This window comes from Phocoena phocoena, chromosome 7, assembly GCF_963924675.1.
Source record: "Phocoena phocoena chromosome 7, mPhoPho1.1, whole genome shotgun sequence".
Taxonomy (NCBI): Eukaryota; Metazoa; Chordata; class Mammalia; order Artiodactyla; family Phocoenidae; genus Phocoena; species Phocoena phocoena.
The window spans coordinates 87,355,602-87,372,627 of NC_089225.1; the positions used below are offsets into that span (position 1 = coordinate 87,355,602).

Here is a 17,026-nt window from a genome sequence, read left to right on the forward strand (position 1 = left end):
AGCTTTTCAGACAAGCAAAAGCTAAGAGAATTCAGCACCACCAAACCAGCTTTACAACAAATGCTAAAGAAACTTCTCTAGGCAGGAAACACAAGAGATGAAAAAGACCCACAAGAACAAACCCAAAACAATTAAGAAAATGGTAATAGGAATATACATATCGATAATAACCTTAAATGTAAATGGATTAAATGACCCAACCAAAAGACACAGACTAGCTGAATGGATACAAAAACAAGACCCATATATATGCTGTCTACAAGAGACCCACTTCAGACCTAGGGACACATACAGACTGAAAGTGAAGGGGTGGAAAAAGATATTCCATGAAAATGGAAATCAAAAGAAAGCTGGAGTAGCAATACTCATATCAGATAAAATAGACTTTAACGTAAAGACTGTCACAAGAGATAAGGAGGAACACTACATAATAATCAAAGGATCAATCCAAGAAGAAGATACAAAAATTATAAATGTTTATGCACCCAAAAGAGGAGCACCTCATTACATAAGGCAAATGCTAACAACCATGAAAGGAGAAATCGACAGTAACACAATAATAGTAGGGGACTTTAACACCCCACTTACATCAATAGACAGATCATCCAAACAGAAAATAAGTAAGGAAGCACAAGCTTTAAATGGCACAATAGACAATATAGATTTAATTGATATTTATAGAACATTTCACCCCAAAGTGGCAGAATACACTTTCTTCTCAAGTGCACCTGGAACATTCTCCAGGATAGATCACATCTTGGGTCACAAATCAAGACTCAGAAAATTTTAGCCAAGAGATCACTGAAGAAATCAAAGAAGAAATTTAAAAAAATACATAGAAAAAAATGACAATGAAAACACAATGACCCAACACCTATGGGACACAGCAAAAGCAGTTCTAAGAGGGAAGTTTATAGCAATTCAATCTCACCTCAAGAAACAAGAAAACTCTCAAATAAGCAATCTAACCCTACACTTAACACAGGTAGAGAAAGAAGAACAAAGAAAACCCCAAGTCAGTAGAAGGAAAGAAATCATAAAGTTCATAAAGATCAGAGCAGAAACCATAAAGGTCAGAGCAGAAATAAGTGAAATAGAAATGAAGAAAATAATAGCAGAGATCAACAAAACTAAAAGTTTGTTCTTTCAGAAGGTAAACACAATTCATAAACCCTTAGCCAGAGTCATCAAGAAAAAAAGGGAGAGGACTCAAATCAATAAAATTAGAAATGGAAAGGAGAAATCACAACTGACACTGCAGAAATACAAAGGATTATAAGAGACTACTACAAACAACTATATACCAATAAAATGGGCAACCACGAAGAAATGGAGAAATTCTTGGAAAGGTACAATTTTCTTGGAAAGGTACAATTCTTCCTGAACCAGGAAGAATTAGAAAATATAAACAGACCTATCACAAGTAATGAAATTGAAACCATAATTTAAAATCTTCCAACAAACAAAAGTCCAGGAACAGATGCTTCACAGGTGAATTCTATCAAACATTTAGAGAAGAGCTAACACCCATCCTTCTCAAACTCTTCCAAAAAATTGCAGAGGGAGAAACACTCCCAAATTCATTCTATGAAGCCACCATCACCCTGATGCCCATACCTGAAAAAGATATCACAGAAAAAATAGACCAATATCACTGATGAACATAGATGCAAAAATCCTGAACAAAATACTAGCGAACAGAATCCAACAATACATTAAAAGGATCATACACCATGATCAAGCAGGATTTATCTCAGGGATGCAAAGATTCTTCAATATACACAAATCAATCAATGTGATACAACACATTAACAAATTAAGGAATAAAAACCATATGATCATCTCAATAGAGGCAGAAAAGCTTTTAACAAAATTCAACACCCATTTATAATAAAAACTCTCCAGAAAATGGGCATAGAGGGAACTTACCTCAACATAATAAAGGTCATATATGACAAACCCACAGCAAGCATCATACTCAATGGTGAAAAACTTAAAGCATTTCCACTGAGATCAGGAACAAGACAAGGATGTCCACTCTATCCACTCTTATTCAACATAGTTTTGGAAGTCCTAGCCACAGCAATCAGAGAAGAAAAAGAAATAAAAGGAATACAAATTGGAAAATAAGAAGTAAAACTGTCACTGCTGATGACATAATACTATACATAGAGAATCCTAAAGATGCCACCAGAAAACTACTAGAACTAATCAATGAATTGGGTAAGGTTTCAGGATACAAAATTAATGCACAGAAATCTCTGACATTCCTATACATCAACAGTGAAAACTCAGAAAGAGAAATTAAGAAAACACTCCCATTTACCACTGCAACAAAAAGAATACATTACCTAGGAATAAACTTGCTTAAGGAGGCAAAAGACTTGCAGTCAGAAAACTATAAAACACTGATGAAAGAAATCAAAGATGACATAAACAGATGGAGAAATATACCATGTTCCTGGATTGGAAGAATCAATATTGTGAAAATGACTATACTACACAAAGCAATCTACAGATTCAATGCAATCCCTATTAAGCTACCAATGGCATTCTTCATAGAATCAGAACAAAAAATTTTATAATTCTTATGGAAACACAAAAGACCCCAAATAACCAAAGCAATCTTGAGAACGAAAAACAGAGTTGGAGGAATCAGGCTCCCTGACTTCAAACTATACCACCGAGGTACAGTAATCAAGACAGTATGGTACTGGCACAAAAACAGAAATATAGATCAATGGAACAGGATAGAAAGCCCAGAGATAAACCCACGCATAAATGCTGGAGAGGGTGTGGAGAAAAGGGAACCCTCTTGCACTGTTGGTAGGAATGTAAATTGACACAGCGACTATGGAGGACAGTATGGAGGTTCCTTAAAAAACTAAAAATAGAACTACCATATGACCCAGCAATCCCACTACTGGGCAGATACCCTGAGAAACCTGAAACTGTTTACAATAGCCAGAACATGGAACCAACCTAAATGTCCATCCACAGATAAATGGATAAAGAAGATGTGGCACATATATACAATGGAATATTACTCAGCCATAAAAAGAAACGAAATTGAGTTATTTGTAGTGAGGTGGATGGACCTAGAGTCTGTCATACAGAGTGAAGTAAGTCAGAAAGAGAAAAACAAATACCGTATACTAACACAAATATATGGAATCTTAAAAAAAAAAAAAGTTCTGAAGAACCTAGAGCCAGGACAGGAATAAAGACGCAGACGTAGAGAATGGATTTGAGGACATGGGGAGGGGGAAGGGTAAACTGGGACAAAGTGAGAGAGTAGCATTGACACATATACACTACAAGAGGTAAAACAGATAGCTAGTGGGAAGCAGCCCCATAGCACGGGGAGATCAGCTCCATGCTTTGTGACCACCTAGAGGGGTGGGATAGGGAGGGTGGGAGGGAGACACAAGAGGGAGGAGATATGGGGACATGTGTATGCATATGGCTGATTTGTTTTCTTGTGCAACAGAAACTAACACAGTATTGTGAAGCAATTATACTCCAGTAAAGATCTATTTAAAAAAATGGTATGTACAGTACAAGGCCAATCTTAATTCAAAATAATTATGAGTAGACAAAAGATTAGGTAGAGAAATTTGGTTGGATTTTATTTTCCTCCGTGTGATTTTATGCATTTGCAAAATTTTCTCTTTGAATATGTATTATAATAAAAAATGTGACTAAGAATTTTTAAATATATCTTTTCTCTTGAGTTTCCAAAAAAAAGTGAACGCTATTGGTCCGCAGCCCCGGGGTTGAGGACCCCTTATTTAGATCTTGTTACTTTCAAAAAGCACATGAAATTGTTTATAATAAATATCTGTACTATAAACAATAAAAATAGAGGTAGGAGTGAACTTTTTCAGAGACATAGAATTAGAAGTAAAAGTCATCTATTTCTAGTGTTTTAGACCTGGCCAGTCATTAGTTATCTGTTTTAAAAACAAACCCAGTTTTCACTTTGGCACTCAAATGAAAACCAATGGTGGCAAATGTCAAATCCGAGGAGGTGAGGGAATTTTTGTGTTTCATCTATGGGACTCATTCCTTCCCAACTGTATCAGATCCTTGGAGACTGTATATTCTTCAACTCAGTGTCTGTGAAGCAAGGTCTCTGGCACCTTGATGATTATGCCTGTAAGAAAAATAAAGAAAAAGAAGGCGTTCACGCACAAAAAACTGTTAAAGAATATTAAATAGTTGTCTTTCTTTTAATGCATGGATCCAAAATATAAAACGATCCCCAAATGTTTCGACCCAGAGATTTCTGCTGGAGCAAAATCTCTTTTTCTCTCTCTCCTTCATTCACACACAGACGCACGCACGCACGCACAGTATTATTACAGTGGTTAGGAGAACGGCAATCAGAGAACTTTAGCGCTGTAGAGACTGCTGAGCCCAGAGCCCTGGATGGAGAATGCGCCTGGCCTCGGAAACCTTTAACCACACTGTCCAGGTCGCGGTGGCTAGTGGTCAGCGCGCGTCTGGACAGGAGGGAACTTTCGGACACTCCCCGACGACCCAGGGCTTCCCTCGAGACAGGGCGTTGGAACCAGGGACAGAGTGGAGGGAGGAAGAGACTGTGTGAGTCGGGGGTGGCGGCAGCAGCGCTCTGGATCGGTCGCCCTCGGATCCCTCGGGCTGCGGGACAGAGAGACTCGGAAGAGGAGCGCGAGCGCCTCCCCGCCGCCCCCGCAGCCACTCAGGGCGCGCACGGATCCACTGGGCGCTGGGGCCGCGAGTCCAGGCCGGGACTCGAGCAGCTCTCCCCGGAAGTAGCAACCAAGGCGCGAGCCTCCGCGCGGCAGAACGGAGACCGAAAGGCACGGGGCTCGGACAGCCTGGCCCCGGGCATCCCCGACTAGTGGCCTCGAGCCCGACACCCCAGCTGCGCCGCGCTCCCGGCCACAAGTTTGCCTCGCGCCGGCCAAGTTGCGAGTGTGAATCTTTCCTCGGGCTTCAGGAGGAGTGTCCCTGTTCCTCGCTCGGGCTGGCTCGGGTATGGCCGGACCCCACCTCTGGGGGTGGCTGCTGCTTGGCGGCTGCCTCCTCGCCAGAGCCCAGGTAAGAGCCCCTGTCCCGCGGCACCTGCTTCCCGGAGCCTCCGGCCGGTGTTCAACGTTAGGGCGGCCGAGACCAAGGCGCGCGCGAGCGCTGACGCTTACACATTCACGCACTAACACACTCAGAAAGAGACAGACACACACACAAGTGCACCCGGCAAGGTTTGACAGTCATTTAGTGGAGCTGCAAAGATATGCTATAGGTGAATGATGTCCTGGGGGTGGGCACTATTCCGACCAGCATCTTGGCATCTGCAAAGTAAGAGGATATTTATGAACAACGGGGTTCCGGGTCAAGAGGGTTGAGAGGTGAAGAACTTTTCTTACTCTTAGTCTCCTTGATCCCCGTTTAATTAATTCAAATTATTTTTTGTCTGCTGGCAATTTACCGTCACTTTTTTTTTTTTTTTCCGGTACGCGGGCCTCTCACTGTTTTGGCCTCTCCCGTTGCGGAGCACAGGCTCCGGACGCGCAGGCTCAGCGGCCATGGCTCACGGGCCCAGCCGCTCTGCTGCATGTGGGATCTTCCCGGGCCGGGGCACGAACCCGTATGCCCTACATTGGCAGGCGGACTCTCAACCACTGCGCCACCAGGGAAGCCCGTACCGTCACTTTTGAGAACTTAAATTTCTAGGATTGTTTGTGACCACTGTCTGAAAGGATAATTGACTCTCCCTGTTACAGAATCACGTATCATTAAAGCGAGGAGACTAGATAGAAAAATACATATAACTTGTTAAAGCTGAGTTATGTTTAGACTAAATGGTAGTTGTCATTTTCATACTGCTAATATCGTTTAGAGATTTTCTGGGTGATCTTTCACAATGGAGCCTTTCTAATGCGCAAGCCACAATTCATCCTCACATTTTTTTGAGTCAAATAAAATGTAGGATTTACACTCAGCTTTTTAGATGAGCTAGAAAGAGATGCTTGTAGTGTAATGCAATTTAAGAGCTCTGTAACTTTAAATGGAAATCAATGTTATTTCTCTTTTCTGTTCGGGAGGGGGCGCACTTTGACCGTCAAATAAAGCCCCAAATTAGGTGTTTTTTTAAATTCTTTCCCCATGAGAAAATTAAGGCATTAATTTATGTACTGGTACTGTCTAAACTTAATACTATGTTCTTGGCTTTCAAATGGCCGGTTTAAATTTGTTATTCTAAACGTGCAGTTTTTGTTTGTTTGTTTGTTTTGTTTTTTAACCACATCGCTACATATGTTAATAGAAATAGGTGTTCTCCTAAATACTGGGCTTTATGTAATATGACTAGGATATTTCAAGTGAACTTAATATGTTAAAAAAATCAAACGATGTGTGTTATACATTGACTAATAGGATGGTCAATGAATACTCAAAAGTAGAGTATGCTCTAACCTGAAAAATTTCACCAAGGTAACAGAAGGAATTATGAATGAATGGAAAAACTCTTAAGAATTTGGTGACAGTTATAGAGCTCGGGTGATCTCTAATGTATTTCCTGCATTTCTCTCTCATAAGATATTTGGATAATATGCTTGAAAACACCACTTCCTTGTATAAGGGACAAGTGACCTCTAGCCATTTATTTTATTCAGCGTTCCAGATTACTTTTTCTAAGGAAATAGACATTGTTTAGTACAACGGAGAAGGAAATCACTGTGCGATTATGGGAAGAATATTTAGCTTTCAAAAAAACAATCAGGACATTGAACGCTTTTCCTATGATTTTAAACCAAGGTTTCTCAACATTTTGGGCCATATAATTCTTTGTTATGGGTGCTGACTTGTACATTGCAGGTTATTTAGCAGCATTCCCGTCCTCTCCACTAGAAACCAGTAGCAGCTCCCAACCCCTGCCTTGTGGTAACCAAAAACATCTCCCGCTATTGCCAAACGTCCCTTGGGAGGCAAAATCGCCTCTGGTTAAGGCCCATTGCTTAAAACCCATTTCCATTTATATTTATAGATTAAGAATTATGTGAAATGAGTTTGTGATAATACGTTACATTTCTGGCACTCTAAACAAAATCTGAAGGTTACATTAAAGTGATTTACATTGACACGCTGACACCTTCTTTGATCTTCAGTTTCTTCATTCCCAGCAAAGACATATATTAAAAAATGTAATATATTGATAGAACAACAAAGGAAACTCATCCAAGCAGAATGAGCTTGTGTAGAATAAATGTTTACTATCTGGCAAACATTGGATTACATTACACAATAGGCAACATAGGCCAGTACTTGCAATTGTTTTAAATATCCCTGTGGGTTTTGGCTGGTGAAGATGCTGCCTTTGCCTCAGTGCACAGTTCAAAAGCCATGAATGCATGCATCAGGCATCATTGAAGAGCCCAGCAATGCAGTTCCTAGAGTCAGAGTGAGGACAACTGTGTGAATATGTGTAGTATTTTCTTTACTGGAGGGTAAAACCTGAGAAAGGTAACAGGGTGGGGAAGCAGGATTGGACAAGGAGAGACTCAGACTGGGCTGCAAACCTGACAAAGTCTTGGCCAACCCCATGGAGAGCTCTGGGGCAAAGGTTGCCCATCATAGTCATCCTACATGGTGAAGAAATGGCCATGTCCTGGTTCTTCCACTGTGCTCAGTCATCGGCTAGGGTTTTTTTGTATGATTGTTGACTGGGATCCAGAGCTGAGACAGATGCTTGAAAGCACTGCAGCGGGAGGCTGTCAGCCAACTGCACTCCTTCCAGACAGGTAGCTGGTTCCTTCTAGAAGGACTGTCTCAGTGGTGTACCTCCATGACTGTTCCCTCCCTTACAAAATTATCAAGGAACAACACTGGTTTTGCTGGGTTTGAGAATGGGCTGACGCCACGTGATGCAGGCACCTTCTCCAGGCTTCAGGGCTGCAGATCAGTGGGGCTCTCAGACAGTGTGTGAGAGGAAGTGAGTACAAATCCACCACCACAACTGGAAAAATTTCCCAGGAGCTCGTGACATACTGAGTGGAAGTACCTCAGTTCCATAGAGTACCAGGTGTGAGCAGATGCCAACGCAGGGCTGGTTTCGTGTTCTAGTTATTACTCATTTTTGCCTGAGTAGAATCCCAGCACCACCGTGGACATTCTGGTATAGGGGAAGGAACACTGGCCTGGGGGCCCGGAATGCTGCATTCAGATCCCTCCTCTGATAACATGCAACCTCCTCGGGGCATGAAACTTGATCTCTCCATTCTTCCTCTGTGCAGTTAGGAGGATGGGCTTTACTGACCTTCCAGTGTGATGATTCAGGGTCTCCTGGAAAGTCAGAAATCTCTTATTGGGTGGGAAGAAAATGATGACCACATACCACATACTGTGCTAAGCGCTTTATCATTATTTCCTTTAATTCTCACAGTAACTTTATGAGCTAGGCACTGTAAATTGTTCACGCTTTATAAATGAGAAAATGGGGCTAAGAGATGTTATGTAGCATTCTTGGGTCACACCGCTAACAAGTAGAGTAGCCATGAGTCACACGGGGACTTCTGCTCCTGAACCCACCCCTCAGACTGGTGCCCTCATCGTGGAGATCAGACGGGCATTGATTAGCTGGATTATGTATACACACATGCTCTTTATCAGCAATATCCACCCCTGGGTCTATTTCCCCAAGAATTTCTCACACAAGTCCATAATGGTTATTGCAGTAATTCTGTGGTGTTAGAGAGCTGGGAACAATCTGGGTGTTCAGTGGGGTATCAGGCAGCAATAAAAAGCAATGGATTCAATGTACACAAAGCAGCCTGAATGAAATCCTTAAAATAGGCTGAGATACAGCACAGAAACAATGAGATGTATATTACCATTTACGTACATTCAAATACATACACATAAAACAGCAATACATATTGTATCAACATATTTAGTTAATATTTTGTATATATATTTCACGTAAATGGTTGTGTATGGGAAGGTAGAGAAGGAGGAGTGGGGTATAGAGATACAAGGGGATAGATAATCAATCAATCAATCAAATAAACCAACATGCTGTACTGGAAATTGTAGTGATAATAAATGGAATTACCAACAAGCCATTATTGGTAGACTTAAGAATGAAGACATAGGGCTTCCCTGGTGGCGCAGTGGTTAAGAATCCACCTGCCAATGCAGGGGACACGGGTTCGAGCCCTGGGCTGGGAAGATCCCACATGCTGTGGAGCAGCTAAACCCGTGTGCCACAACTACTGAGCCTGCGCTCTAGAGCCCACAAGCCACAACTACTGAGCCCACGTGCCACAACTACTGAAGCCCTTACACCTACAGCCACTGCTCTGCAACAAGGGAAGCCACTGCAATGAGAAGCCTGTGCACCGCAACAAAGAGTAGCCCCCGCTCGCCACAACTACAGAAGCCCATGCACAGCAACACAGACCCAACTCAGCCAAAAATAAATAAACAAATAAATAAATAAATAAAATGGGGGCAATAATGACATTTATCTCATAGAATGTGAGAGTATTAAAATCATATAAACAACAAAAGCCTTAAGGTGTCTGATAATGAAAATGTCAGCTCTTTCCTTCTATCAGCCAATTAGTAAAGAGCTTTTTAATGGAATGATTATTAGATTGAGATAATTTCTAAACAAGATTGGGGGTAAGTGAAGGCTTTTAAAAGGTGTATGTGTGTGTGTGTATGTGAATTTTGCAAGGCTATTCCCTCTGCCTGCAGCACTCTTCCGTCTATTCCTTATGCTTTCTTTTTCAGAACCCAACTCCTTCAGATAACAATAGGACATTTTATTCATAATGCTGATAGATGTTATAGTTTGCCAGTTATTAATGAGTCCTTGATTAACATCTATCTCCTCCTTTGAAGAAGTCGTTCTGAAGACAGTACAGCTAATCATAAGGCAGTTGCAGCAGTCTTATAATCACTGGTGTGTCCTTGTAGAAGTGGAGATGCAGGGAGGCAGATGCATTCGAGAGGTAGAAGGTACATTCAACTGAAGGAAGAGTGGGTTGGGGCAGGTATCATCGATGAGTTAGATTTTTAGATAAGCTGAGCTGGTGGAGCCTGTGAGATATTTAGGAGAGGGTTGGGTATTGGATTATGGAGTTTAAGAGAAGCTCTGGATTTAGCATCATCCCTTTTTAAATAGGGAGTACTTGAAAACACATGAAAGAATGATATTCTCAGTGAGAGTATAGTGGAATTAAAAAGGGTTGGCTAACTAGTTTGAAAAAAGACATGCAGATTGGTTTTCTATAAGATTACCCCTGAATTGTAAATTCACAGGGGAAAAGGGGCTAATAAGCAATTTGGAACCCTCTGTGACAATTAGCATGGTGCCTTTGGGTGGTAGGTTCTCCATAAATGTTTGATTAAGATAATTTGTATTTCTTTTATTCATCTTCTTTGATCCCACTTGGAACTCAAGTCTCTGATCATTTACTCCAGTTTTTTTTTTTTTTTTTGCGGTACGCAGGCCTCTCACTGTTGTGGCCTCTCCCGTTGCGGAGCACAGGCTCCATCCAGATGCACAGGCTCAGTGGCCATGGCTCACAGGCCCAGCCGCTCCGCGGCATGTGGGATCTTCCCGGACCGGGGCACAAACCCGTGTCCCCTGCATCGGCAGGTGGATTCTCAACCACTGCGCCACCAGGGAAGCCCTACTCCAATTTTAATTGAAAAAATGTCATTCTATTCTAAGGATCAGAGATGACTGCCCTGGGTATAAATGATGCAGTGCAACGTATATCAGGTCACAAAGATGGAGGAAAGAGAGCTGCTGGTAAAGCAACCCTGAGGGAGTTGAGTGTTTCCAGAGATCTCTCGTCTTAATAACTGACAAACTAGCAGGCTAAATGTTGAGCTTGCCAATTAGTCCACTGGATGATAGAATTTTATAGACTCTCAAAGAAAGTAAATCATAGCTTTCTGGAGGAAGAGGGAACTACACAAAATGGTCAAGATTATGGACCTTCTAATAGGAACTGAATTTGGAATCTGTGTTTCCTATTCTCATGCTATTACTTATCTCAAAAACTCAGTTTCTTCATCCCAAAAATTGGGGTGAGAAAAAGTAAAAAAATGGGATGACCTAATGCCAGTTATTTTTTTTCTGACGTGTGTATTACATGAAAACCTTATGAGAAGCATTTAATGTAGTGGCTGTCACAGAGTTTGCTCACTGTACGTATCAGCCATCAGTGTTGTCGTCATCATCATCATTACCATAATTTCTATCACATTTTAAATTAGTTATTGTTTGTATAGAGAATCTCTATTATTTTTATTTTTTGATTCATACCTATGAAGTTTATTCCTGAACAGTAACAATTTTCTCCAATATCTGTATCTGTCCTTTCTTTCTTTTTTTAGAGATAACTTTTATTTACAATAGTAACATTAATAACAAACAGTTACTGAGCACTTCATCTGTGACTGTGTTTTACCGTCATATTATTTATCTCAGATTATAGCCCAAGAGTGTAGATTTTATTTTGTTCACTTTGTATAGATCAGGACTATGAGAACTAGTATTTCATGGATTTCTAGAAGGTACATCTTTTTTGTTTTGAATACTTTATTTATTTATTTTTTGTAATTTTTATTGGGGTATAGTTGATTTACAATGTTGTCTTAGTTTCAGGTGTACAGAAAAATGAGTCTGTTATACATATACATATATCCACTCTCTTTTAGATTCTTTTCCCATATAGGCCATTACAGAGTATTGACTAGACTTCCCTGTGCTATACAGTAGGTCCTTATTAGTTATCTATTTTATATATAATAGTGTGTATGTGTCAATCCCAATCTTCCAATTTATCCCTCCTCCCTTTACCCCTTGGTAGCCATAAGTTTATTTTCTACATCTGTAACTCTGTTTCTATTTTGTAGATAAGTTTATTTGTAGCCTTTATCTGTTACTTCTTTTTATCTTTTTTCTTACGTTACATTAGCTAGAAATTCCATATAAAGTTGAATGATAACAGTAATTATTGTGGGCATCTTACCTTGCTTATTACTTCAGTGGGATGCTTCTAAAGATTTATCATTAAGTATGATAGTTGCTCTAGGTTTTTAATAGAAGTAACATCATTGCTAATTTTGTTAAGTTGTTAAATGTAAGGCTAGTATAGAACTTTTGAATGACAACATGTATAATTTTTAAGTCACAAATGATACGTTATTTCTTTAAAAAATGTCATATTCGTTGTATTGAGCTCCTGTCACAGGTATTGGACTACTTGAGGGCAGGAACTGATTCTTAATCATTTTTCTAGAGTGAATGGTACCAGTAGATGCTCATTAAATATTGGTAAGTGTTTTCATAATCATAGGTAGAAGGGCTATTATATATTGCTTCTTAAATTAGCAACTAAGTAAAATACTTTTGTTATTATGAGATATAGGATAAAAAATTCAAATGTCTAGCAAACAAACAAAAATGTTGATATTTGGCCAACTTTTCAGTTCCTTGTCTGCCCTCTCTCAAGAAATTTGCCTGGATTCTTTCCCCTGTATGCATCACCAAGTTAATTTCCAGTTTGTCCTCTAGATATCAGCTCATGTGTACCTTATTCAGGAAAGCCCGGCTTACCCAGTAAGGCAAAAATGTCCTTACAATAAGCTCTCAGAACACTGTATATCTTACTTTCTCTTGTAGCATTTTTCAGAGTTGTAACTTAACATTTTCTGTGATCATGGTGTAATTACTCTTTCTCCTTTTCTAGACTGCAGTTTTCATGAAGGCAAGGGCTGTACTTGTTTTTGCTCCTTTTTGTATCCCAAATGGCCAGCACAGAGCAAGAAATCATAAACACCACTTGACTAAATGAACATTTAGTCAAGTAAAATAAACATTTCTCCGTAATAAAATATAGTTCCCAAGTTTTCTTGGTCCTGCAGAGATTATGAATATTTTGGTTGATTGAAATGGCATTAATTACACATTAATAAATTGTGTTCTGATTTTAAATTAAAAAATACTCTTTGGCCAAATATTTATATGAGAAGATTGGAAGAAACTTACATGTATAATTAAGGTAAAACTGCCTCTCTTTTATGAAACCATTTACATCAAATTGCAAACTGGCTGAAATTTCCTAGATGAGAATAGTTTATACTGCTTGTCACTTTCCTTACTTTTATAATCAGGTTAGTTCTGTTTTCCACGGTAAAAAGTTTCTCAGTTATTTTTTAAAATACATTTTTTTTGACAGCAGAGATTGTATTTAACAATGCAATTCTGTGGCATGAGATATGCCTGAGCTTGAATATTCTTCTGCCTACACTGTAACAGAACCTGCCTGTAGCAAGCCACTCATGCGTGTAATGAGTACCAAGGCGGGACTTCTCCTCTCAACCTATATTCTGGCATCTCATTACTTAGATGAATAAAGTCTGTAAGACACAATATTCAGAAGCTTTTGGTAGTTATCTAAACAAAACTTAAGCTCAATTTTATGTTGATTAATTGAGCTTAGAGATATCTAAAAACTGGAAGAAATCGTGAGTAGATACGTGGGGCTTTCCAGCATCCTCAAGAATGCCTTTTAAAATCATTCCAAAGACACAGCATACTTCTATTTCCCACCCATCAGATTGGTAATATTTAGTTATAACATTTTGTTTGTGAGTTTATTGCATTTCTTACCACTCACGGTTATAGTGTAGTCTGAGAGCCATATTGTACCCCTTGACCTACCCCCAGGCAAGATCAATGGCTTGAATTTCTTTTATGTCTACCTTTTGCCACAGTATCTTGCCCTTGGGAGGATTAAACGAATACTGTTGAAATAAATACTCTCAACACTCCTCAGTGCTAAACCAGCACAATCAGTGTAGAATGAGTAGATGACTGGCCGATGGCTTTTCTGTGAATTTGAGGAGTTGCCCCCAATGAAAATTCTTTTTCCCCAGGACTTTTTTTTTTTTTTTTGCGGTACACGGGCCTCTCGCGTTGCGGAGCACAGGCTCTGGACACGCAGGCTCAGCGGCCATGGCTCACGGGCCCAGCAGCTCCGCGGCATGTGGGATCTCCCCGGACGGGGTCACGAACCCGTGTCCCCTGCATCGGCAGGTGGACTCTCAACCACTGCGCCACCAGGGAAGCCCCAGACTTCTCATTTTTAATTCAATAAAATTGCACTGCGTTACTAAGTATTATGTTCATTGTGCAGGTTCCGAAAGTGGTTAAGAGATGGCTCTGTTCTCCAAGGAGCTTTCACTCTACGGGAGGAGACAAGATTGCTACTACTGCAAAAAGGAGCTCTTGGCCTCTGCTCTTGACTTCTGTCTCCCCTCCCTGCAGGATCTGTTCCTTTTCCTTCTTTCTAATATATCTTGTCTGTCTTTGACTTACACATTTTTGCAGTGTGAATGGTAGATACTCAGCTAGAGCTGGGAAAACCTCTGCCAGAGGTTTCTCATGTTCAGCCTTTTTTTTTTCTCTTTTTACTTCACTAAGTTTATTTTGGTCGAATATATTTAGAATGTAATAAAAGTATAGGCTTGGTGATAATAGCAGTAGTAATAGTTAACATTTATACAGTGTTCACTATATAAAGGCACTTAATTAGGCATCTCTATGCATTATTTTCTTTAACCCTCACAACAATCTCATGAGGAAGGTAATGAGCATTATTATTGCCTCTCCAAAATCCGCTCCATTTCTTACCAATTTTGTGGCAAACAAGGACAAGTGGTAGAGTAAGTGAAAAAAAAAAAAAAAGCAAAACTGAAAATCCCTGCCCTCATGAATTTTACATTCTCCCATTCTCCTGAAGCCTGCTCTACCTATGGAGTCAGATGTGTGCACCAAGAAATTTCCTTATGTTATCTAGTTAAGCATATTGTTGGCACAGTTTTACGCTGAAACTACATAAGATCTGTGCTTTAATTCTGTAGATATGGGAAAACAAAGAATAACTTACCTATTAACATCTTCTCATTAAAATTTCAGCCATGCTAGATGACTAGGTTCTAGAGATTGGCTATTCAACACAAGGCCCATGGTTAGCAATATGGTACACTTTTTTTTCCCCCTTAGTTTTTTTTTTCTTGGCACTTAGTGCACTTAAAACTTGTTTAGAGGGTAGATCTCATGTTAACTGTTCTTACTACAAAAAACCGAAAACTAACAAAAGGGTCAGAAGTACACTTTGGGAGATGTTGGCTGCGTCTTTTATTTTGATCATGGTGATGGTACTGTGAGTATTTGCACATGTCCAGACTCATCAAATTGCACACATTAAATATGTGCAGCTCTTTGTATATCAATTATACCTCAAAAAAGCTGTCTAAAAAAAGGTATCCTATCTAATTAAAAAAAAAAAAACAAAAAAACCCCATAACTTTTTATTCATGACAGTTCCAATCGGCAAGTATTGATACTTTGATGGTCTCTCATGCACCAGACAATGTGATAGTCACTGGAAATATAAATATAGTGAAATACATGCTCATGTTTTCAAGCAGAGCATGTTCAGCATTTTTGTAAATGTTTCTAAATTTGAGTTAATGTTTAAACCAGCCTTTGAGTGATGACGGTTCCTTTGGGAGAGGAAATCAACTTGACAAAACACCTTATTGTTGAATTGTAGCCTCTTGTGTCTCTCCCCCTAGTCTCTCCAAGGTTTGTGTCCCAAGTTACACTGATCTCTCACAATGTTATCAAATATAGCACCCCCGTTTTTGCCCTTAGTGGGTTAAGTTTTGTTGGTTCAAAACCTCAGGAGCTCCCCGGGTAAAATGTGAAACTGGCTTCTGTACACGGAGGGCAAGGAGAGATGGAAGAAAGAGGCAGATCACTCCACATTGGTAGGTGGCAGGTTTAATAAGCAAGGGAACTTAATATGAAGCTTGTCTTGGGCAGCAGCAAGATGAGTAGGTCTCCACACTCACCTGCCACCATCTTATAAGTTGATATAGAGGCCTTACCTAGGTTCAGTCACGTGTACCATCCGGATGGTCTCAACAACATGTTCTTTCAAGGCTGCGTCCATGAAAACGGCTCTCACTGTGGAAACAGTGGACAAAGTGTGCATTCCAAGGGCAGGGGAGGGGGTGAGGAGCCTCTGATTGCCTGGGTCCAGCCCTCGGCTCTACCTGTGGTCATGTCCTCTCGATAACCTCCCCCAGCAGTTTTACTTTACCTACAGTAAGACCATAGACTTTCACTTCTTACTTGTTCAGAGCCCCTTTATCATTCCCAATCTATTAACTAAACTGCTCAATACAGCCTACCTTTTCCTCCTTTTTTCTCCTATTATTCACTCAGCTATCTAAGAACTGTTACATCTTGGCCTCCTCTTTTTTGTTCATAAAACTAGCTGTTTGTTGTCTGATGGAAAACTAGCTGTTTCTGATATCATTATATCATAAATTAGGAAACCAAAGTTTTATTCACACCTTTTTTGAGAGGCCTTAGAACATTGTTTAATTTACAAGTTCTCATTGTAATTTTTCTTTATTCGCTTAATAAGCATGCACAATTTTTATGGCTAATGAGTGCGTAGTGTTTCTACTATGTGAAACTTTACCTTATAGTTTGTTGACCTATTAATGGTGATTTTACTTCATTGCTTTTGCTCAAAATTATTCTCTTCACTGCTGATGATATAATACCAACCATGTTAATTTTCCAAGCCACTACTCTTTCCCAGGATCCTACAACTGTGCCACATGACAGATGTGTTGCCTGGGGTGGTAACACCAATTATAAGTGGAATATTGGACACTGCAGTTTGGCCTGTGGTGTGATTTTTCTGTAACTCAAATTCTGGTTGCCTACTGCCTGAAGGAAATGATCTTCTTGATGATTTGTTATGTCCCCACAAAGGTCAACACTGTGTGTGTGTGAGGAGTGGCTTATTTATTTATTATTTTATTCTTTTTTATATTATATAATGTGATTTGCAAAAAAGTGTACAACTTGATGATTTAATATCTCTATATATCGTGAAATGATTACCACTGTCAAGTAACCCATTCGTCACCTCACGTA

The 17,026-nt window shown here is 39.8% G+C and overlaps 1 protein-coding gene across 1 annotated transcript in view; it reads left to right on the top strand.

Annotated features, from left to right (window-relative positions):
* Positions 1-5,040: 5,040 nt before the first annotated feature.
* The window catches only part of PTH2R (parathyroid hormone 2 receptor), a 105,638-nt gene continuing 93,652 nt past the window's right edge, over positions 5,041-17,026 (top strand). Inside the window, exon 1 of the mRNA XM_065880209.1 lies at positions 5,041-5,085. The gene's annotated coding sequence lies outside the window, so the exon portion shown is untranslated. The remainder of the gene's footprint in view (positions 5,086-17,026) is intronic.